At 40.2% G+C, this 23,597-nt stretch overlaps 1 protein-coding gene across 1 annotated transcript in view; it reads left to right on the top strand.

Moving 5' to 3' along the window:
* LOC124555963 (homeobox protein B-H1-like) overlaps window positions 1-23,597 on the top strand; it is a 180,843-nt gene that overhangs the window by 881 nt on the left and 156,365 nt on the right. The gene's annotated exons all lie outside the window — the stretch shown is intronic.

The following is a 23,597-nucleotide window of genomic DNA, read 5'->3' as shown; positions in this document are numbered from 1 at the left end:
CTAGAATGACTACTTAGCGCAGGTGCTAAATGCTTCGGTGCTAATTACGATGTTCATATTTGTTCTAATCTCGGTACCATAGTGCCACAATATACGTTTGTCTACAGCAACTGTTTTTGTTGGCTCGTTTAGACACTGCCTTTATCTATGCAGTTACGTTAGACGATAGCTGAGAGTAATTTAACAGTTTTACTGGCGGTGTGGCACTAGTTTCTGTTAACCGGGAGCAAAAATATCGTGCAGAGTATTCTCTCGTCCGTCGGCGATACACGACGTCAGGAAGCTAGTAGGTAAGGTTGTACAGTATCTAATCTGCTGAGCAGTAGCGCCTTCATCTCGGAAGTGTTCTCACCTTCGGCATCGAACGTCGTGGAAATTAATAGGACAGTGCCCGCAGCGATAGAAATGATATGAGATACACAGTTAGTGGGCAGCGTCCTGTTGCCGCTCCTGCCGAGTTGTCAGGAAGACTAAGTTGCGCCCTGTTGGCTGCAACTGACGTTTTTACACACCGCGATTACCGGGGAAACCAGTCGCGCCGGCTGGTTGTTTGTCGTCGAGTAATAGCTCGTTAGAGTCCTCTGGCTTCGACAGCAAACTAAGCACCGCCTTCCTTTATTTCTTTATTAGTAAAGCCGAAGCCCTCTGTCCATTAAGACTGGCGCTCCGTACCGTGTTAGAGCGCGCCTCGACTTCTCCCACCTCCGTGTGCCGCCCGCGACAAGGGAGAAGCTCAGATAAAAAGCTGACGGTCGCCTATAAAAATCAGCGCCGCTACGGCTAGCCCATTCCAGGGAGCTGACGAACGGCTTGTTTAATCTGTACGCTACGCTATCGCACCATTTTTCTAAGTAATTGTTCCGAATGGGAACAGCGTAATGCTTTTTCCTTCTCGCGTCCTTTGATCAGCATGTGTCCTTGGCAATCATCGCCATGGGAGCATTTCAATCGTTCCCTTCCCACATGAGGACTCTTGCCTTCTCAGTTCTTGTTCTTCTTTTCGTGTTATAAACTGCCACTATTGTATCAGTTGGCATAACGCAACTATAACTCCTTCATTTAAGCATTAAATCGTATTCTAATAGTATATGTTTGTTGTTTTTACGATTTCCGGCGTGTTTCAGAGTTAAAATTCGATTCAGCCCAGTTCTAGCATGGTATCTACTTCAGTTTTTCATCCTCTTTCAGCTATTAAATATTTTTGTTTGCATTAGTGATGAGTCTCCTGATTCGCATTTCCACTTTTGTATTTTGGTGTTATACTCCAGAACTTTTCCACAAATGTAGTAGCAATATTTTCAATATCAGTATTTGATAACGAGGAATCCATTTCTCACTCGCTTTTAGTTTTATTCTTCAGTATTTTTTGTCGTCGTGGGACATGTTTTGAATATTCTTATTTTCCTTTCAGTGAGTGTGAATTTTGTTTCGTGATATATTAATGTTATGATCCGTGCGAAACTGTAGTATGGCTGATTTATTATAAAATTCCTGTGAAAAATAAGCACCAAATTATGACACGATTGTAATTGAGGACGAAAACTAAAATTTGTTCTAAAGCGTGATTGGATGTGTTGTGTGGGTGGTGCACACGGGACCTGACGTGGTATATTAATTTCTCATGGTACCACGCGGTCACGCACACGTACGAGTCTATGCTGTCTGGAATGTTTCACAAGTTTGGCGCGTGTCTGTACCATGCTGTATCCTGTAATTCATTGCTACGTCATTTTGTTATCGTTGTGAATGTAATTACTAACTGTAATGAAGTGTGAGCAACTGCAGAATGACAGTGTTGAATGATGTCATATTATCAAATACAACGTTACAAAACCATGTGTACAACTGTACTAGATGCAGTCTAATAGTATTTCAGAAGATTTCATTTAGACGCCAGTGTTTGAGAAGATGCAGTGTGATACGTTGGTACATCTGTCTCAAAATGGGGTCGCAACACTAACAAAACTGCCATTAGTTCAAGTGTTTATAGTAATCCTTTGCCTCGGAAGTTTCTCCTCGTCGGCTACCGAAAGTGTTCGTAGTGTAACACACAGCGGGGGACGCCCAAAAGTAATATAAACTTTCTGTACAGTATGTCTCAAAAATTGGTAGCAAAAATGTTGATAATACGTTGTTCTAAATACGTGACTATTTCTGTGAGCACCTTCTTAGGCCTTCATGTACAACGAAGCCCTTTGCAGGTTATAGAAAGAGTTTATTTGTGTATGTGCAGCGTTTTGTATACAGGCAGTAACATTTGCATGTCTTTACAAGGTAGCCTTTAGGCGTCGACTAGTGTTTTAGGTAGCTGGAAGGATGAATTTAGTTGCTTGACCTTTTCCCAAAAATTAAAAAGCACTGTGTTCGCAGCACACGATTCAGTCAGACAGCTACCGTCATAATGATTTTACACCGAATGCGAGATGCGCGGATACTCTACACGAAAACATTTCAAACAAAGCTTGTTGTGTGTATTTTTGCTAGATATTATTGTTGACGAAAGTCGGCTCACTGAATTTTTCCCCCAAGCAAAAATCGCTTGGTCTGCAATATTAATTGTAGATTACTCGTAAAACGACAATTTCATATTAGTTTTCCGATATCTGCAGGTACATATCCGTAGCGCTAGTTTCAGGCGAGCAGTAATTAATGTAAATAATGATCTGTCCTGTAGCGTGGTGACTGACGCGCACGTAGCCTGCATATGCCGTCAGTTTGTTCTCATTCCGTATTGTTTAATTTAAATAAAGCTTATGTGCTTCACCTGTGCTTTCTGCACGCTTCACTTGTGTTTTAGTACACTATTCTGGTTTTAATTAGCCATAAAGAAAATCTCTTCTTCCCGAGTATTAAATTTTATGCTCTATATGTCAAGGCATTCATATGGTGAACTCCTCTTTTTGACACACCACGCTTCTCAGAGATATATAGTACGGCCAGAATGTTCACCTTGAGTGTTTAATATTTGTACCGGTGGGCTGAAAGAGGCAATAGCTGCACGGTGATACATGTCGAGTCTTTTGGGGGCAACATTATATTTTTATACCGTTTATGCATTCCCGATCAGTACCGTTATTCGTAAATGCACTTGTCGCTGCCCACACATAAAGTACTGAAACCGTTTCTATCCACAACGGAAATTAAATATGGATATTCTATTATATTTCATATACTGTGTAGTAATATCTCGGCCGCGCTTACAACAAAAGGTAAAACTGTGATAAATTAGACATTTGTAGTACCTACGATGTAATGCAAGACTAAAGTTATCCGCCTCGGTAGCTGAGTGATCAGAGCAACGTATTGCTAACAGAAGGAGATCGTGTAAGATCCCCGCCGGGTCAGAGATTTCCTCCGCTCAGGGAGTGAGTGTTGTGTTGTCCTTACGTTCGTATCGTCATAATTGACAATACACTATTAAGTTGACTCTATGGGCACGTCCTGAAAGCCAATAAATTCGCCGGCCGGAGTGGCCGAGTGGTTCTAGACGGTACAGTCTGGAACCGCGCGACCGCTACGTCGCAGGTTCGAATCCTGCCTCGGGCATGGATGTGTGTGATGTCCTTAGGTTAGTTAGGTTTAACTAGTTCTAAGTTCTACGGGACTGATGACTTCAGCATTTAAGTACCATAGTGCTCGGAGCCATTTGAACCAATAAATTCAAATTAAAAAAAAACTACAGTTACATAGATTAATGGCCTGATCTCTGGCTAATCCTACAGCTTTTTTGTGGCAATGGATGTGAATTTTTCTTCTATAAAATCAATATGTCTATGGGAATTTGCAGAATCGTTCAGATTTCTGGTTGAACTGCAGATCCTCCTCTATATGAACGAATGAATCAGTTCACAAAGTACGACAAGGCTAATAGAGCATTCCGGTGTTCAAATCAGTGTTCGTGTTGATGAGTGATCAGCTTTTTAACTTCTAAGAATACGACGTATTCATCTCCACACGACACTGAGTTACCAATATTATGCTGACTGCCTTCCTCAGGGCACTATACGCGGTACTATATATATAACACTTCGCCTGTGTACTCCGAACACTTCTGATTTGCTATTTCTGTTAGTCCAGAGCAAGATCTCCAAGTGCGTCGCTTTCAGGATAAGTTATGTTGTAGTACTGTAGCAGCAGTTCTCCGGGAAAGGTCAAGAGATCGTGACCCGAGGACTACAATTTGACGCTAATGTAATGTGCATGTTTTATGCGCTATAAAAGTGCTCAGATTGCACAGCTGTGTGTGTGTGTGTGTGTGTGTATGTGTGTGTCCGCGGCGGCGTTTATCTCTCCGATCGGCCCTGACCCATTACCCGAAACCAACACAACACTTAAAACACTTTCGGCGTCCATCCGGTTAACCTGAACAGCTTTCAGTTTAACACGCAAGTCGTTAAGAAAATTCTCTGTCGGCCGCACGCGTGTTTCCTGACTATAAAGATCGTTTATATCAAAAACAAGCGCTGGTGCGACGAGGTAATCGTTGCAGCGATGGCGAAATTCCCTATCGATGAACAAAGAAAGTACACGGGGGCCTATCTGACACGTTACCTTTCTATTAAACAGGTGCGGCATGGCCTACCGTGTCGTGAGAACGACGCAGGATTATCGTCGTTTGAAATCTATTCGTAGGCGTATCCTCGAGTGCGTTGGGCTGGGTGTGTGATCCGTTACCTTATAAGCAGCGTAACACACCTTCGCGTACAGGCCCTCAAGCACCAGCCGTATGTTAGCCGCTTCCATTTAATTAAGACACAGAATTTGTAATTAACGGTTCTAGGAAGTTATATCCAGATGCGAATCGGATAACTCCAGCTACGGATCTCGTCAGGCAGTTTCGGAGTAATATATTAATTACCGAGCTGCGCCCCCGCCTCGCACACTAGTCGAGGAGCGAGTGGTTGTTAATAAATTTTGCTTTACAGTTGAGTTAGCCTGCAGCGTGCTGGGAAAGGAGGAGCGAATTATACAAGGGAGAAGGTCGAGTAATTACCGCGGACAGCGGCCACTCGGGCTCCTTAGTACAAAATGTCAGATCTGATTACGCCGTCGCCTAAACGCCGCCCGGAAACCATGGCGCTCAGTTTACCCATGAGGGGCGGTCGCTGCCGTAGCTACCGATATATCTTTTCCTTTGAATATCTCCTTACCATCTAATATTGTTCTGTAGGTTACTGCAAATTTCACCCACGCATAGAGTTATACAGAATGTATAAGATCTTTAATGGGAGTTGGGTTGTTTGGGGAAGGAGACCAGACAGGGAGGTCATCGGTCTCATCGGATTAGGGAAGGGTGGGGAAGGAAGTCGGTCGTGCCCTTTCAGAGGAACCATCCCGGCATTTGCCTGGAATAATTGAGGGGAATCACGGAAAACCTAAATCAGGATGGCCGGACGCGGGATTGAACCGTCGTCCTCCCGAATGCGAGTCCAGTGTCTAACCACTGCGCCACCTCGCTCGGTAAGATCTTTAATGCTAGAAGAGTCATAGCGATGTTTTCAACGATCTTGCGCGATGGACGTATAATCAAAAGTATGTAGAGTACGTCTAGCATACTTTTCCTTGTTTCTCATACATCGCATCTGGCAAACGCTGGGATGTTTTTATTAAAAAATTACCAGTTACCTATGCTATCCTTACTTCGTTCGAGGTTACGCTCCGTCCCGATGACCTTATAGTCTACCGGGTATTAAATTTTAATCTGCCTTTTCTTTTTTAACATTCCCTGTTCGTGTTTTCATTTCCATATTTTGTCTCTTAACGTTTTTCGCTTACGAATCTAGACGAAACCGTGGTGTGTGCGACAAATTATGAACCTCTCGTCAGACGACTAAAAGTATTTCGTTTCCAGTCCTCAAATAGCACTGAAATGTCAAACCGCTCAATTCACCCGGCTTTCATCGGTAGACCTTTTTTAATCACTTCGTCATCGGCAGGACCTCAAATGCTTATCTGTCCTACATCTTTCTCAACAGATGTCTGAAATTTCCTTTCGCACCATGATTTCTTGTAATAACTCACACTTTCAGCTCTGGAGACGGCAGTGGAAGTTTTCAACGGGTTCACGCACACAAATAGATAGTAAGAAAAAAATTAGTAAATGTGGAACGTTGAAATTTATTCCGTATTTATGCGTTTGTATTCTGTTTCCGTTGAAAAGCGCGCTGCAGATTTCCTCTCCTGTCCTTGTCCAAACCGAACTTATGCTCCGTTCCTAGCCGTCTTGTAGCTGAATGGGCGTTAAACCTTATCTTTCCTCCGCCTTTTGTTCATGTGTGCTGGTCATTTTTGACTCCAATAATCGTGGATATTCTTTATGTATCTTACAAACCGATGCGAAATCCGAGTACATCTACCAAAATAGGACACATGTGTTAGAATTGACTATCAGTTTCATAATACGATGGTAATAAATATTTCTTACAAATCATCATAAAGAACTGAATTATCAAATACCGCACAATTTTGCAGCACCTGCACCTATTTGAAGAAATTTTTACGGCATGCTTCTTCGTCGACAATATTTTTTGAACTTCTAAACGTTAGCAAGACGTTATCGGAATGTTCAGGCGCGGGAATACAATGCTAGAAAATCAGGAATCTTCCTAGTAGACCTAGAATATTGCTCGCCGTATAATGGTACTGCTCAAGGAGAAATGAGAGCTCATGGTATTTTCTTACGCTCAAGGTATTTGTCGTTTCCTTTTTGCTACCGTATAATGATAGAATACAATTTTCTTTGTGTTCGAGAAAACTAGTAATAATGACTGAAACAAGTTTACAGAAACTTTATCCATTACTCTACATTTCGTTTGCGGTATGTAGTGTGACCTGACAAAAATATTTAGTGGAACTATGTTAGCACCTTTTTGATGATTGCGCGGTGTTAACCTATTCCCTACTTGGATAACTCATCTTTCTAGTTTATTCAAGTGATGTTTTAACGTTGCAAATGAAGTCCGTTTTGAAACTGACTCTATCAGTGCAGGTTAGAGGTATTTGACATTTTAACTAGCGTCCCATGGATGTAGTTTTATATTTTCAGCCCTGCAGCATCTCCAGTAACTCATATCATTTTCCCGATGGCTGACTGAGGTTCTTCATTTCCTCTATTTAAGTTTTTTTTATACTGCAATCTGCAAAATTATTTTTTTTCCTGTCTGTAATCTTGTAACAATACAGTCTCTCTGTATTTTCTGAATGAGTGCTGTCGTCTCAAAATAACCATTCGAGAGGTTTTTCACATAGTATGTTTGCTAATTTCTGGTTTTGTTTTTGTTCATCAGTACATGTGATGTAATGAACAGTTTAATTTTTGTTTATTATGCTCCCAGATTTTTCTAATATAAGGTAATCAGTCTCTCCATTTGCTGTAATTTACCAAACGTGGATTCTGTTATCAGTGACCTTCGATGTTGCATGGCATTGGATGGAATGACAGTGCTAAACTAAATTCCTCTTTGGAAAAATGTCCTCCAGCTTACCAAGAAGTTATACGAACCTCTGTTTCAGCTTGTCGCCTAACACCCTCCTCTTTGAGTGTTTATCATGCACACCATCATCAACATCTAAGTGAAGTATCCTCGTCTCTGTTTTAACCTACAGTCTGGTGATCCGCTTAGTACCACGCTAGTTAACCCCGAAAGTCTCAGCACGTGACTCAGTATGTTATCCCTTTTCCCAATGACATTTATTCATTTTGCCTAACGTCTCTTTATTGTCTGTTTTACTTTCAACTGACATTTTTAAAATTTCCTGGGATTCTAAGTTTTTTTTCACGTACGCAGGTTCCTTCCTTATGTTATATGTCTCTAACTCTAAATGTAACACATTCATTCAGTCCCAGTTTCAGTAAATTTAAAGTTTTCTGGCATTACATTAGATCAATATTTGATGCCGCGCAGGATTAGCCGCGCGGTCTTGGGCGCTGCAGTCATGGACTGTGCGGCTGATACTGGCGGAGGTTCGAGTCCTCCCTCGGGCATGGGAGTGTGTTTCTGTCCTTAGGATAATTTAGGTTAAGTAGTGTGTAAGCTTAGGGACTGATGACCTTAGCAGTTAAGTTCCACAAGATTTCACACACATTTGAACATTTTGAACAATATTTGATACAGATACCACTGGACAAGAAAGTGCAGAGAATTGACTCGTATTTTCGATGAGTGTCGTTTAAATCCCCATCCTGTTTTGATTCCTTTAAATCAATTTAGCTGAATTTCGGGATAGTTCCTCAAACAAAACGACTGTCAAAACTTCCTATTATTCTATTACAACTAAGTTATTTCTCCTTGTTTAATGACTTTAATGTGGAACTGATCGTTAAAACGTAGCTTTAGTGAAGATATATCCTTTCACTGAGATTGTATGTTGTTTATGGATACCTTGCTTCGGCAATATAGCGTGATTTTTTTTTAAATTTTTTTTGACTAAGCTGTCTTCTATGGAGATCACATTATTAGAAACCTACCGCCGTTCAGGTAAGGGGACGGTACATTCGTACTTTGCCGTAACAGTTTTATATCATATGCGGCAGCCTATCCAACGGCTTTTAGTGTTATTTACTTGGTTTAAACATTGGTTTTTACCCTCCGTATAGAGGTAATTCGAATCGATGAGAGGCACAATTCGAGGTATTTGCGTTCCTCCATCGCTGTGAGAGGACGTAATTGAGTCGACATGAATTACGAGTAGTTCGCCTTCCATTCTTTCCGTTATTAGAAAGCATAATTACGCGGCGCAGTACGGGAGGCGTTCTGAACGCGGTGTCGCAGTGGAAACTTCGATCCTCGTGAGAAGCGGGCCGGCCGTAATAGTGAGTGCCATGATTGGGAATATTGACACAGGAATCATGGCCGGCCACCAGTCAATACACGCATTTATTATTCAAAAGCCAAACAGAGCGATGTGTCGGCTCTATAAACGTATTGCGCTTATATCGTACCTCGGGCAAAACTGTGTGAATAACGTGTTTGCTAGCAACGTTACAAAGAGCAGTAATTGAATCAAACGTGCGCGATGAAATATTTAAACGGCAGGCTCGCACTATGTGACGTTTGCTAAATAGCTTCCAAAATGCTCTCGGAGCGACAAATGACGCTTAATCGAGCTGATACATTTCATATTACATGAAACGAGCGATAAATTAAACAATATCCGTGCTAAAGGCCGCGCACAAAAGGTGTCGTCGTGCGTACTACAGAAATATTGTATCAAATTTGGGCTAATGATTTTTTAAAATTATTATTCGCACGAATACCGAATAATTTATGCGCTCGGATGGACAGCTAAACGTTACCGTCCGGTTCCAAACGTTTATCACCCTTTCCGTGTCACACCTACGATCAGATCACAATGTGTTAAATTTCCATTCGCTGTTAAATTTGACCAAACGATTAAAGTTGACGCCGCTGCATGTGAAACGCCTGAGAGGAGACAACGCAAAATATTGTTTCTCGTGGGGGTTCGGACTGAAAAACGGAGAGCCAATTCAGAATGTGAGTGTTTTATGTAACAAGAGGCCGGACGAAAGTGAGGAAGACGTTGCAGATAGTGAAATCGCTATTTGTTTAAAACATTCGCAAAAAACAACTAATGTTTACAACAATTAAAAACTTCTCACACTTCCCTGTATCTTTATATCGTAAACAGAGTACCTAAAAACTCTGTTCAGAAGGTGAGCAGTTTGAATTTAGTTACGTTTGAAAAAAGCGAAGTACAAGCTGTTGGATTCACAGATTCTGTTATTAGTATTACGTTTCTCAGTGGTGTATATTTCGGGCATTAGGCTCATTCCCAGTGTTCCAGCTTATGAAAAAATAGTTGTCATATTTTGGCGTGTCACCTAAGGTAAGTTATAATAATGCTTGAAAGGCACAGTACACACTGAGTGAATACAAGCAATTTTTTTGTTATTTCTCCGTTATCGGCCCGTGGTGATGGCGTGTGAATTGTCTTTTTTCTTTCACTTCGTCAATGGAAATTACTGGCAGTTACAGCTAAAGAATTTTTATGTTGCCGAATGCGGAAACAGCATTCCCGAAACAAAACGAAAACCAATGAAGGACATGTACTCGGAAACGCTAATTTCTTTTAACTACGCCTTATTGCTATGAAAGTTATAAAGTGGAACGTGACTAGTTTACAGTACTGGGACTATGCAGTACCATAACTCTATTTGTTGCTGACAGTTTCTCGCTTTCACTGTTGTCACGGATAAGAAATAAACGGTTTAACGGAGATAAAATGTATTCTCCACACCGAGTACAGGCCTCAAACAATGCTAATATCAGACGTATTAGCCTCCAATGAGCTATATTTGTCTTATACGTAATTTTCGATAAAGTACTAAATTCTATACAGTCAGGAAAAAAAGGTTACGCAGCCAACTGCGGGGCTGTGTAGAGGGTATGGTTTTCCATGCTGAGAATTTCTCGTACACACTGACTACAGATTTCTCATCCACCTCGCAGTTTTACAAGACGTGTCGTGCTTTGACCCCAAAGCCGGAGTATTGGCAGGTGACGTGCTGTCAAAGAGACGGATCACCGGCTCGCGAAGCGGGGTTGACAGACCTGCTTCCACCTACCATCAGCCTGTTACGTCACGGCCATCTTCTGACGGATATTTCCCCATCTTCCCTGAGAAGCGCCATTGTCTTCTGAAAAACCAAAGACGCGTGTTTAGGAGCAGTAAATGTCTAGTCGTGTCGTTTTTGGGTATAGATTTATCTCTGATACATGTTACTATACAGATAGCACAGGACGTCTGAGCGTTTTATGCAATTAATTACCATTGATTGTCGTAGCCATTCTTAAAGAACCGAACATAATATTTAGAAGCAAAATAGCTGTTTGATACAAAATACGCTTTCGAAAAGCCGTTACTGTGCCGTCGCAATCATGAAGGCCTTAGATAAAAACTGAATGCTGTTTCAAGAAAAAATAAATTACGGTGAGCGCTTTTAAAAGGTGTTAAAATGAGCCCAAGGCAACAAAAGCACTCGAAGATTACCGCTGTATTATGCCCATCGATCATTTGTAACTTACTTATCTCAATATATTTACAAACATACACCGTGTTTACCTACGTTTGCTGTACGTCAGATTATTATTCTAACAGTTTTATGTCGTTGCGTAATGGGATATCCGTCTACTTTCTTTTCGTTTCGTTACCCACTCCATGGAATGGTAAAACTTGTTGCGCAATCGTTCTCGAATTCATTTTTCAAATTTAATACATACCCATTTTACTTCACTGCATTATGCTATAAATTTCTGCACTCTTGAGAACAACGGTCAGAATGGATTCTAGCTTTCATGACTCATTACCTTATTAAAGTTTTTGTTCCCCCGTTTGCGGTTTCGTGACAAGAACGATTTCATAATCTTTTTGGAACTTATTGTGTATTGTTGAAAAGTGCCTGCTTTTATGTACACTTCCTACAGTGTACACAAAAATATAATCATATTGGCCTATTTGCTTTGAACATTGTCTTCCGGAATGACAGAGTAGAGCACGCGACGGAACACAGGAAGCGGACACGGCCGTTTATTGCGTAATTACTGCGACGTCGACCCGACTTAATCACCGTAAAGGACTTTCAACAACTGCGCCAGGTGAGCGCCACATCAGCCAAGTAATGCCCAGTAATATTTAAATTACTACTACATTCATACAATTTTTGGCAGTGAAAGGTTGAGATTTTTGAAAACAAGCATTTAACCAGTATAGGGCTGACGGAGTCAATGAGGATTCGAGCAGAGTGGAGAACGAATGTCTTCTGAAGAAGCATTATGATCTGTCATTCTATTGACTCTTACGTGGTCAGTGCGGATTACAAATTTGTATATCATCTACTTTTTTTATCGTCGTCATTAACCAGTAGTCTGTGATTTTCTGGTCTTAGAAATCATATTTGTGATGGACAAATATTGCAGCTACTTTACCATTCGAAACTTGTACCGATTTTTCTTAATGAAACGGTTAAGGGATCGTGATTTGGAGTTCTTCTACATGAATAAAACGTTGTTGTATAAATTAGATTCTGATTTTCAATCATCTCCTCATCTTGAAAGCAGTGAAAGTAGAGACAGTCTTTCACGTCTAGGAGAGGTTAGCGTCAACCAGCGTCGATAGAATGGAGATTAATTAACTCGAGGGATTTGTCTCAGCAATTATTTAAATTTAATTTTTCGAGTTTTAGCACACTTTATGTTCATTATAGATGGTCCACCATGTGCTGGCTCATCGTAGCACGTCCGTCTGCGTTAATCGGCAAGACGGAATTATCTACCGATAGCTAATGGTAAAACCATTTTAGTGATTGTAAAAGTTCGCGCTATTCCGTAGGGATAGGGAAAGAATTGTACCTTATGATTACATATACATGATATCTCCCAGGTTAAAAACGTTTTAGTCACTGAGAATTGCCGCGCGGGATTAGCCGAGCGGTCTAGGGCGCTGCAGTCATGGACTGTGCGGCTGATACCGGCAGAGGTTCGAGTCCTCCCTCGGGCATGGGTGTGTGTGTTTGTCCTTAGGATAATTTAGGTTAAGTAGTGTGTGTGCTTAGGTTCAAATGGTTCAAATGGCTCTGAGCACTATGGGACTTAACATCTGTGGTCATCAGTCCCCTAGAACTTAGAACTACTTAAACCTAACTAACCTAAGGACATCACACACATCCATGCCCGAGGCAGGATTCGAACCTGTGTGCTTAGGGACTGATGACCTTAGCAGTTAAGTCCCATAAGATTTCACACACATTTGAACACTTTTTTTTTTCACTGAGAATTGTTTCACGGAGTTTCATTCCATAAAAGATGAGAGGTCGACGAAGTTACGTATCCACACATTCACGTGTCGTGCAAGATGCTTTAAAGAGAATGTCTACCAAAACTTTAGAAAGTTTTTTGCTGGTCACAGAGTTCCTGGCACCGTCTTGAACTTACGAGTCAGATACCATGCGGGGCCCAGAATTCAAGTTTTTACTGGTATTCTATAGAACAAACCATCTTCTCGTTATCCTTAACGCAACAGTGAAAAGCCATCTATTTGTTCTGAAAATATTTGCTTTTGGATTACCTGTAAATCTTGGCCTTGGAATGAGGAAAAGATTCCTGGACTGGCCTGAGGTGTTATTGAGTCTATAGGAAAGAAGCAGGCCCTAATCTCGACTAGAAACTGAAAGTTAATTCACCAGTAATTCGATAAATGTGCAAACGTGCAAACAGTTTTTCCCAACAGCTTGAAACTAGCTTTAAAACCAGGCAGCCGCTCTAAGCCTTATCGGCGCATGTACGTATGTATATAAGCACTTTACGCGCTCCTTATCTCAGCGGCTATTCGACCGCTATCGTGCCAATATCAAAACCCTCATTAGGCCACTGCGAGCGACAAATGGGGTTTTTCACCCGGCGAGCCCCCCCCGCGGCAGCGACGAGCACAGAGCTCTAAGCCCTCCACCACAGCAGCGCCGGCGCTTGTTAAGCGCGTCTCGTTTGCTGAAATGAATCGGGACTCAACAGTGGTCGAGTAGGCGCAAGAAAACGGAGCGGCGCAGCGTATGTCACTCACGTCTCTGTTTCCATATTTCTTCACCTACGTAATACTACAGGCCACTATGAATTTCTTACTAGACGGCATTTCATAGTAATACTTGGGACATTTTAAAATTTCTCGTCCTGACAAAGAAAACGCTGGATTTAAAAGATTAATTTGTTTTTTACTAGCAAAATAATCAATTACTAAATCAATAAATGTACTCGAAAACTTTCCAGCTTTTTAAAACTTGCAGTAAAAGGTTTCCCTAAGTGTGTAAAATAAGTGTCCGAGTCTACATTTAAATCTACATGACTACTTTGCACACTTAAGTGTTTGGCATCAGATTTGTGTAACCATTTTTAGACTTCTTCGTAATCTTTCCACTCTCGAGCAGCACTTGGAAAAAAATGAGGGCGAACTCTGGTTTCTATTATTTTATTACGATAGTCATTTCTCGTTACGTAGCTGGGTGTCAACAAAATGTTTGGCATTCTTTCGATAAAGCTGGTGATTGAAGTTTCGTGAAAAGTTCTCCCCGCAAGGAAAAACACCTTTGTTTTAATGATTATCGCCTCAATTAGATTGTTGTTTTCGTGACACCTTTTCCTCCATCCCGTACTAATACAAAACGAGCTTCCCTTCTTTAAACTTTTGCGATTTCTTCCGTTAGTCCTATCTGGTAAGGCTCCCATGCCGCGCAGCAATACTCTACAAAAACAGAGAACTGTAGAATAAGCAGTCTGTTTAATAGATTTGTACGATCTTCTAAGTGTTCTGCCAATCAAATGGAGTCATTGGTTCGCCTTTCCCACAGCATTTTCTATGCGCTGGTTCCAATTTAAGTTGTTCGTAACCCCTAGGTAATTAGTTCAATCGGAACTCTCTAAATCTGTACGCTTCATCAGAAACTGAAATATAAAGGATTTTTTTCACTCATTTGATTTGAACCTACGTTCACCTAGCCATTTATTCAAATCTCAGAATAGAAAGCAGCAGGAAGACGTTCGGAACGTTATGCAGTTTTGCAGTAACGACCAATGCGTGTGTGAAGGTGCATTATCGTAGAGGAAGGAAACGTTTCTATTTTGTGAGACGAATGTCAGACCAAGCTGCATCTTTCAGTTTGTTCAGTTCAGAAACGTAATACTCCACGCCCACGAAGGGGGAGGGGGGGGGGGGGAGATTCGTTCCCCACATCACGAGAATCTCAGAAAACGATATCCATTACTTTTCATGTAGACGGAACTGTTTCTGATTTATTTGGTGATCTCCCCTCTTGTCATTAGCTCTTATCACTACATCGTGTCTTCAGTGTATAATGATGAATCCGTGTTTCATCTGTCGTTATGAAACGTTAGACGAACTCAGCGCTATTGTGTTTAAACAAGTCCGAACACTCTTGAGCAAAGCGTACGTTAACATAGCAAAAAATTCTGTGAAAATGTGGTACGGTATCACACCTTTGCCATGTTGTCGAGCTCTCGTACCATGAGTCAGCAGTCATTAGGTACGACTCTGTGAAATTATACGAAAACAATCTTGTTAATCGCACGGAATAGATAATTCTTAATACTTATCATCACTGGATGCACGACCCTCCTCAATTCATTAGGATATTTTAATAATAAATACAACTCTCCTTTTACAATCCTTGTGTTTTAACTTATTAACAAAATGTAGTTCATCGTCGCTCATAATTCAGTTTGACTCAATCTTCATTGATGTCTTAACACTCAATTGTTATGACTGTCACAAGCAAGTAACAAAAAATCATTGAAACTTCACTGTGTGCCACTGAAAGAGTTGTATTTTGCAAAGATTCTAATATGTTAGCCACCTGCGTAGCATCTCTATGCTCGGACGAGAATTTTCACAGCATCCCTCGTATTACTAACTTCACGTGCTACTCCATTCACAATTGTAAAAGTGATTGTGTATCGATACAGTTACTTTCTTGCGGTCTCTAAGCCAATTGCGAGGCGTCTCAAGAAACGTGCTCACTCCGATGTTTCATAAGATATTAAAGGAACTGAAACTTAGAATTCTACAGTTTTTGGTGTATTAATGTAACATTTTTATTGACTCAGATACTGAAATAATTTTTTGAACAAATGCTTTATTGTCTTTACGTCATTCGATAGTCCAAGAAACGAGGGACGCGCATCTTTTAGAAGTGAAGTCTTCACAAAAATAAACAGGAAATATACAAAACGTGAGAGCAAAATCTGCCTGCACGCTGCAGATTAATGCTCATCATGCGATGTTTTCGTGGGCATGTAAATGTAACTGTGTTATTTCAGGCGATTTCTAGCTCAAATTTAGCACAATTTTCAGCCATTTTGCATTGAGATTCCCTGCGGTTACTACCGTGTATTATATCACTGTATGCTTTTTCACGTTCTATGGAATGCGATTTAACAAAATATATCGTCTCATTAAAAAAAATCATCATTTCCCCAATATCTCAGTTGGTAAAAACGTTAAGAGAATTACAGACACTTTAAAGTAACCTTCCAGTACTGTTAATTCCTGGAAACGTTATTTCTATAATTTGAACCATTTACGAAGCAACTGAAGTTTGTTCGTTACATCGAACACACAGTGTAAACACATCGAGCCCAATGTAATAATTATTCAGTCTACTATTTCTCTATTTTCCACATTCCTTTTGCGAGAACAACTTTGACATTTCTTACAATTGCTCTCATTTATGCTCACAATTCAGCTCTTTATTATTTCTATACTAACTAATTGCACTGCTTACAACCCTTTCAAAGAAGACACTGAATACTTTCCCGACTCTCCGTTCATGCTACCTTTTTGAGGAAACCATTCTTCAAAAATTGTTCGTACGAGAATCTTGTAGGTGTTTCCTCTTATAGATGCAATAAAACTTCTCCAGAATTGTCTACGTAAATCGATTTCTTCAAGTCGCTTTCATATAACAGATTGACGTGTTTCCTCCACTTGGTATTGCTTTGTGATGTTGGTTCTACTTCTTTAATCAGTGTCAACGTCGAGAGGCTTACCATCTAAACTAAAATTGAGTGCTAGTTGATTATTTTCCTCCTTAAGTGAATTATTTTACGCATATCCACGTTTAGTGAGAGTTGTCACTCTGTACGCCAAGTGTAAATATTATATCGATGTTATTCTGAATTATCCTACAGTAAAGTAGATATGTCGCTCTCCTATAAACAATAATATAGTAATATAATAATCCCAAGGTTAACCCTGCGTGTTGTCAAAGGTTTTTACATACTGGGATCATTCACATTCCTATTACGCTTCCCGGCTGAATTCTCGACGTACCCTAGCCTCCGATGCAGTCTCAATGCTTTAAGACTGTTATTTCAGAGCTTCCTAGCGCTATTAACGGATAAAAAACAGGTGTAAATAATTGTCTACATGGTTTTAAGTACGCTTTGCTTCGTCTTATTACTTCTATATTCGAAAACGCGGCGGGATGGAAGGATGCTCTGCGATAATATCATTTTTTCGTAATATTTCTCTGTGGTATAAGGACAAAAACTGTGAATACAAATGTGTATTATATTTGTGTTGTGTTCCAGCAAACTGTTTTCATTGCTTTCGTAAGTACCTGTGAGATGTACAGTGACTCGTGTCAACCACAACAAATAAAAGAAAACGAAGCATTACAAATGTGTGATCTGACATCTTCAGTAGTTATTTTTCTTAATACTCCATCTCCTAACTAGCTGCCAGTAGTTTTCAGCATGCTCAGTAGCGCTAAAATTCTCTCCTTCTAGAGACCATCCGTTTACAATAACCAAATGCTGAATCTGTGAGTCGTGATAAATTTTTCGTGTAGATAATTCTAAGATTGCTATCGTTAATCACTATATCTCCGATGACGTTGTTACTAACGGTATGTAAAATCCTGAGAAGGATATATTACTCGCTACTGAGCGTTTAATGTGATTCTCCAGTGTCGTCGCCTTTACTAATGCAGTCCGCCGAATACCTCAAAAATCCTTCTACACGGTTGTGTCGGAATTTTGTGAACCACTGGCTCTACAGAGCATAATTATATACCAGCATTCAAAGTGACACCGCACCGTATCGTTTCTGAGATGCTTGCATACACTGACACAGTGATTTGATTTCACAGTTACTGGACGTTAAAAATTGTTTGTTAAGGCAGGATTTTTTTTTAGTTACAACAGGCGAAGACACAAAAGATGTAAACAAATTAACAATGCATACTCTTTTCAAACACATCTTCCTGCAAAAAGGAAAGAAAAATACTTTGTTTCTTTGTAGATATGCAAATAAATTTCAAAGAAACGTAACTAGAGGTAACACACAAGGTAAATGTCTGGGTTTGAAAGCATCCCGTCACAGAACGCATTCTATTTCATAATAAGGTTACGAAAACGAATCGTAGTACTATTGTCAGCGAAGATACAAAAAATGGTTCAAATGGCTCTGAGCACTATGGGACTTAACATCTGAGGTCATCAGACCACTAGAACTTAGAACCACTTAAACCTAACTAACCTAAGCACATCACACACATCCACGCCCAAGGCAGGATTCGAACCTGCGACCGTAGCAGTCACGCGGTTCCGGACTGAAGCGCCTAGAACCGCACAGCCATCACGGCCGGTGCGAAGATATAACTTACTAAACTAACCGTCACTTAAAGAGTTCACGAAATATTTTGCTCAGAACAGAGGGCTTAAAAGTTGACTATCTCTGCTAGTTAGTCTAGCTGAGAAATTTTGTATGACTGTTTAAGTGAAATTAATGCATCGAACTTCATTACCTGAATAAAACGTTTACAGCCTATTAATGCTACGAGCACTCCAATAAACTGTCCTGCATAAGTGAGAAAATGCAATTTCTTTCATAGGTGCTATAAAATTAACAGTAACATAGCTGCAAATAGCAGAAGCGTTTCAACTGTGTCGAAAAAGTTTGATTAGCTGGACTATATTTTATTGCCTGGTTAGATTTCGTAAACAATATCTCAGCAAAGCTTTGTCTGTTCCGAAAACAGCGAAACTTGAGCGAAAACGTCATTCTTGGAGGTACATGGAAGATGAGTGTCAACATTGTTAAAATATAGCGATGCGGGGATAATGTGGCAGGCGAAAACGTGTCGGAAAAGTGGTGTGCTCTTACATTGATTTATCAACGGGAAATTCAGTTGTTAGGTTGTAATGAGAAAATGTAGACGCGCGTGGCTCTGGTAGTAGCGCGCATAGCAAGTCACGCGACATAGTTTATTTCCACCTTTTTTTTTTATTCTCTCGACAGTCCGTAGTGTTGTGACATTAAAGACAATGCTAATAGCAGCACTCACTCTGAAATGTGATCGTACGCTTTTGAATGACGTGACGCGGTACGTGAGGGTGTCCCCGATAACTCAGACTCGTGCAATTTCTGGACAATAAAACAAAAAGCAGCTCGCCGGAAACAGCGGTGGCGATTGTCACGTAACGCCGACTGTTTAGACCGGCTGGCAGCGCGTCGCACGCTCAAATCAGGCGCCACTGTTTGCGTTGTTCGCGTCGATAGCGGTGCATTATTAACGGCTCTTCTAGATTTAGTAGCTCAAGGCTCTGCGTTACGCCGCGTATCAACGCCACGAATTACATATCACGACCGCGCCTGCGACGTCGCCGTGTCCAATGGGTGACCGCCACGTCCCATTCTTCACTTCATTTCTGCTTCCCTTGGAGACAGAAATAAGAACATTATCAATCACGAGACACGTGAAGGGTAAGCAGTATGAGTCCTAAAGTCCGTTTTTTTTAATATTTTGGAAACGAAACATATTTCTTATTTATTCGCTGTTTACATGAACTATTTTAAAGATGTTGCCACAAAGGTCAACACGGCGTTAGCGCCACTGCCGTATGCAGGATAAAATCTTTACACAATCTGAGCTGTATCAAACAAGTTTGGAGCTCGAGCTTTCGATTATTTTATTATTTTCAACACTGTCATCATTAGGAGACAAAAAAAAAGGTTCAAATGGCTCTGAGCACTATGGGACTTAACATCTCAGGTCATCAGTCCCCTAAAACTTAGAACTACTTAAACCTAACTAACCTAAGGACATCACACACATCCATGCCCGAGGCAAGATTCGAACCTGCGACCGTAGCGGTCACGCGGTTCGAGACTGGGAGACAAATGTTGACTGCCAGGAACGAGGTGGTCCCCCCGCCCTTACGAACATGGTGTAGGAAATAACTCGCGTTCTGAATCCGATTTACCTCAGATTACCCACCGAGAGATTCTACGTTCTCTGGGTGAAAAAAATTGTATTACTATCGCAACCTGTTATCAAATACGAACGAAGTTTATTGCTGTCTTCATGTTCCTCAGAATGTTCTTTTGAAATGTCTGTTCCCTGACAATCCCATCCTCGAATCTTTTGGTCAACACATTGCAGAGTATAGTACACTATGACTGATTTATACATATTTTACACTTTAGTATAGCAGTTTTCATCTGAAGTATTATATGTATTTTTGGAGCCAGATGAGGTCTGGATTTTCTGTGGCTGCCTATAATTTAGCATTTCACAAGGTCACTGCTTGGTTAGTGCAATGTACGAGGATTTTTATTTCACTTCTTAGTTTAGTGTGCTTATTTAGTAACATGTGTAACAGTATAGCTGCAGCTGTGTTATATAGTAATGGTGATATTGCAATACCTTCTTCTCCTCGCTGTCTTCCTTTAATATTTAGAATTCAACGCAGCGCATCTAACGGACGGTCCAGCAATAAGTTAAGGATATGAAATTATTTATCTTTGTCTATATATACCCTATGTGGAGTTTGAATTGGTGACCTATCACTTTTAGTTGCAACGTAGCAATCTCCACATGCGATTACTCGCTTGAAAACAGAGTGTATGCAATAAAGCAGCTAGAAATTATGATTTTTCTTTTTATTTGTCGCTGAATCTAAAAGTCCGCCATATTTCTAATTTTTGGTGGTACTGGACGTGTCGTAGATGTTTCACTTTCGATCAAAGAGACAGAACTCGCTTACATTGTTTGAGAATTTATTATCAGATTTTCAATCTTCTCAAACAGAAGTATTTGTTTGCTCTCGCTATTATTTCTATTTATTTTTTCTGTATCTATCCTGGTCAGAGTATGTCCTTCAAGACTTCCCTTATGCTGGACCACACATTGTACATTTTACTACGTAAACATGTATACTTTGACACAACAACAGACGAAGTATGTTATCAATTCGTAGTACAATAACTGTAATGGAAAACTGAAACTGTCGAGTGGGAATGGTAATTTTGGAAAAAAGGAAATTGAGAAAAATCTGTAGGAGGCAGTGAGTTAAAACGTGTGCATTTGGCAACAGTTATAAAATACTAAAGCTATAGTGTACTAAGATAAGCCGTTAGCTTATTTCAACAGACGGGAAAATGTAGAACTTCTTCTTTGGCACAACGCAGGATATTCCATTGTCGAGTGTTTGCACCGCAGTCTTGGCGTAAACACTAGCATGTAAGATGGAAATGAAGGTAGTTTAGAATATAACGAACAATATATTACATGCTGATGACATTTATGAACGCATGGAATACGTAAATCGGAGTAGACGGGAATCTGGCAGGGATCTGTAAGTGTGAATCGTGAACTAGTAGCTATGTCTAGAATAAATACGCCGGGCCTGATTGACAATGTTCGAACGCTCCCAAGAGTGTGGATAGTACGAATTTCATATTGGCTGCTGAAATTTGAGCCCTGTTTAAGCCTTGAGAGGTTCGCGACTGAAAAATGAAGGGAGCTTCAGAAAATGGATAGGGTGACGTTACTTAACATTTTTGGGCAATAAGGAGGATATTTTGTATAGGACTTATGTATACGAACGGCGCCTGTAAAAAGTAGTGTGCTTCAAAATGTGCTATGAATCGACGGTGGAGCCAAAAGAAACTGTCATGCATATCTGAATATCTGAGATAACAGAAATTATACAGTCTACTAATGTTCATGTATGATAATATGGCAAGGTGGTGAACGAAGTGAATTATGAACTGTATGTTGACTAGAAAGCTTACTTCATTTCTTTCTTAAAACTTGTGCAACCTAGCTGAGCTTAGTTATGACGAGTACAAGTTTTGTTCTGCGAAATATAAAGGAAAAACATTCGTTATTGTAGTATTTAGGTTATTTTTCATTTCAGTTACGATATCATTAATAAAGCTATCACATTTCATAACAGCGAGGAAATAATCTGTTCGATTTATCTTTAAGAAAGCCTCTGGATAGCGATTGGAAGCAATGACTAAAATTGCTTTCTGTTATGTTTATCCAGGAAGTGGAGTAGTTTTTTTTCATAAAGCAGAATTTAAATAAGTGAGAAAAGCTTATTGGATGAGTTCCAACCTCACTGATCAATACTGTCGGACTCGCGAAACGTTGGAGCATGTCTGCCTCAAACGTCTCTATCACTCACCCCCTCTTGACGGCGTTGCAGTCCCAGAGTTACGTCTGGCACGAGCGCTAATTTCTCAACTGACTTCGCTCGTGTTCCAAATGCACTTACCGCCCGTAGTATTTTACCTCCTTTTTCTTATCCATAGTTCCAATGAAAATAGTATTGATTTTCAACAATATCAAGGCAGCTTGTCGAGTATTCGGTTTTATCTGTTCTTTGACACACCGGTCGCGTTGTTGCAATGGTGAGATAATGGTCTATCTATAATGTTCACATCCCAGTTCTGCCGTCCAGGTTATATTTTCTATGGTTGTCCTAATCGCTTATGGCAAATGCTGTGCTGAGTTGCCTGAAATGGGACACGGATAAATTCATTCCCCATCCTTCTGCAATTCAAGCTTGCACTCCGTCGTTAGTAACGTAGTCACACACAAGACGTTAACCCCTAATCTTCCTTCTTTCCTTTTGTAAACTCAGTATACACGTTCTGTGTTTCTGCCTTTAGGGAGCGAATGGTAAAGCGATAAACGGAGAGTCTATGTTAGACGCCTTATTGAAACTAACGATACATTGTTGATGTTGAAAATTTGGGTCTCGTCCGTCCACTGGCTTGTATGTGTTTGAACATTGTTCAACACTGTACTTCCTTAAAACTAAGCAGCTTTTAAAATTACGAACACGTACCTTGAACAAACATCTACGTAATAAGTTGCTTCTTTATCATCCCATCTGATACAGAACCACAACATCCAATTTCAGTTGTGGCTAAAATTTTATTTTACAAAAGCGCTTTTATACGGAATTCCCTTTGTAAAGCTCTGAGGGTATATGACATACTTTGTTCTAACGAACGCAACTCTTGCTTGGTGTCCATATACGTCGTTGGCCACAACATTCCTTAAGCCTTTGATCCTCAGAACATTCGAACTTCTATAGTAAGCCGATGAAAACTAGAGACACATGGAATGCTTTATTATGGTTATTAACATTGCAGACTACGCACGCTCTCGAGTAAAAGGGGAGTCCCTTTCCTCACGTATTTCTCGGAAACGAATAGCCGATTGCTTTGGCTGGAGAATTAGAGGGGATTAACTTTCTGGCAATTCATATTTTTAAATATTCACGTGACCGTTGTTAGAGTCTAAAGAAAGGAATTTACCTATATTTTGAGCTTATGTATATCTGGTGTATGCGGAAATACTGTGCGTAATCTACATATGTACTGGTTCAAGCCTACTTAGAAAATATCGCGATTAACGTGATGCACTTATTTCTATTAATAATAATATGACGAAATACATGTAGCGCAACGAAATTGCAATGAGAATTAGAAACTAAAACATTAAAGTTCCCACATGAGGAATCAAATGCAAAAACAGCCCTATCTGTGGATAGCGCTGACGCCATATAGCTCTTATCAATAAAGCGAGATAGTATTCGAGAAAGAATATGACGGTCCCAATACGCAGTATAGGAGAGTATCTACCAAAATATCATTCTTCGTAACAATTATCTGCTGTGAGAATAATCGCATTGTTTTCTTTCATATCAATGTCTTTTCAGGTTTTGATAGAGCACCTCGAACTTCTCAATTCTATGAAACCAGCTTTTTAA

The sequence above is a fragment of the Schistocerca americana genome, chromosome X, assembly GCF_021461395.2.
Source record: "Schistocerca americana isolate TAMUIC-IGC-003095 chromosome X, iqSchAmer2.1, whole genome shotgun sequence".
NCBI lineage: Eukaryota > Metazoa > Arthropoda > Insecta > Orthoptera > Acrididae > Schistocerca > Schistocerca americana.
This window is presented reverse-complemented; position numbering and strand designations above follow the sequence as displayed.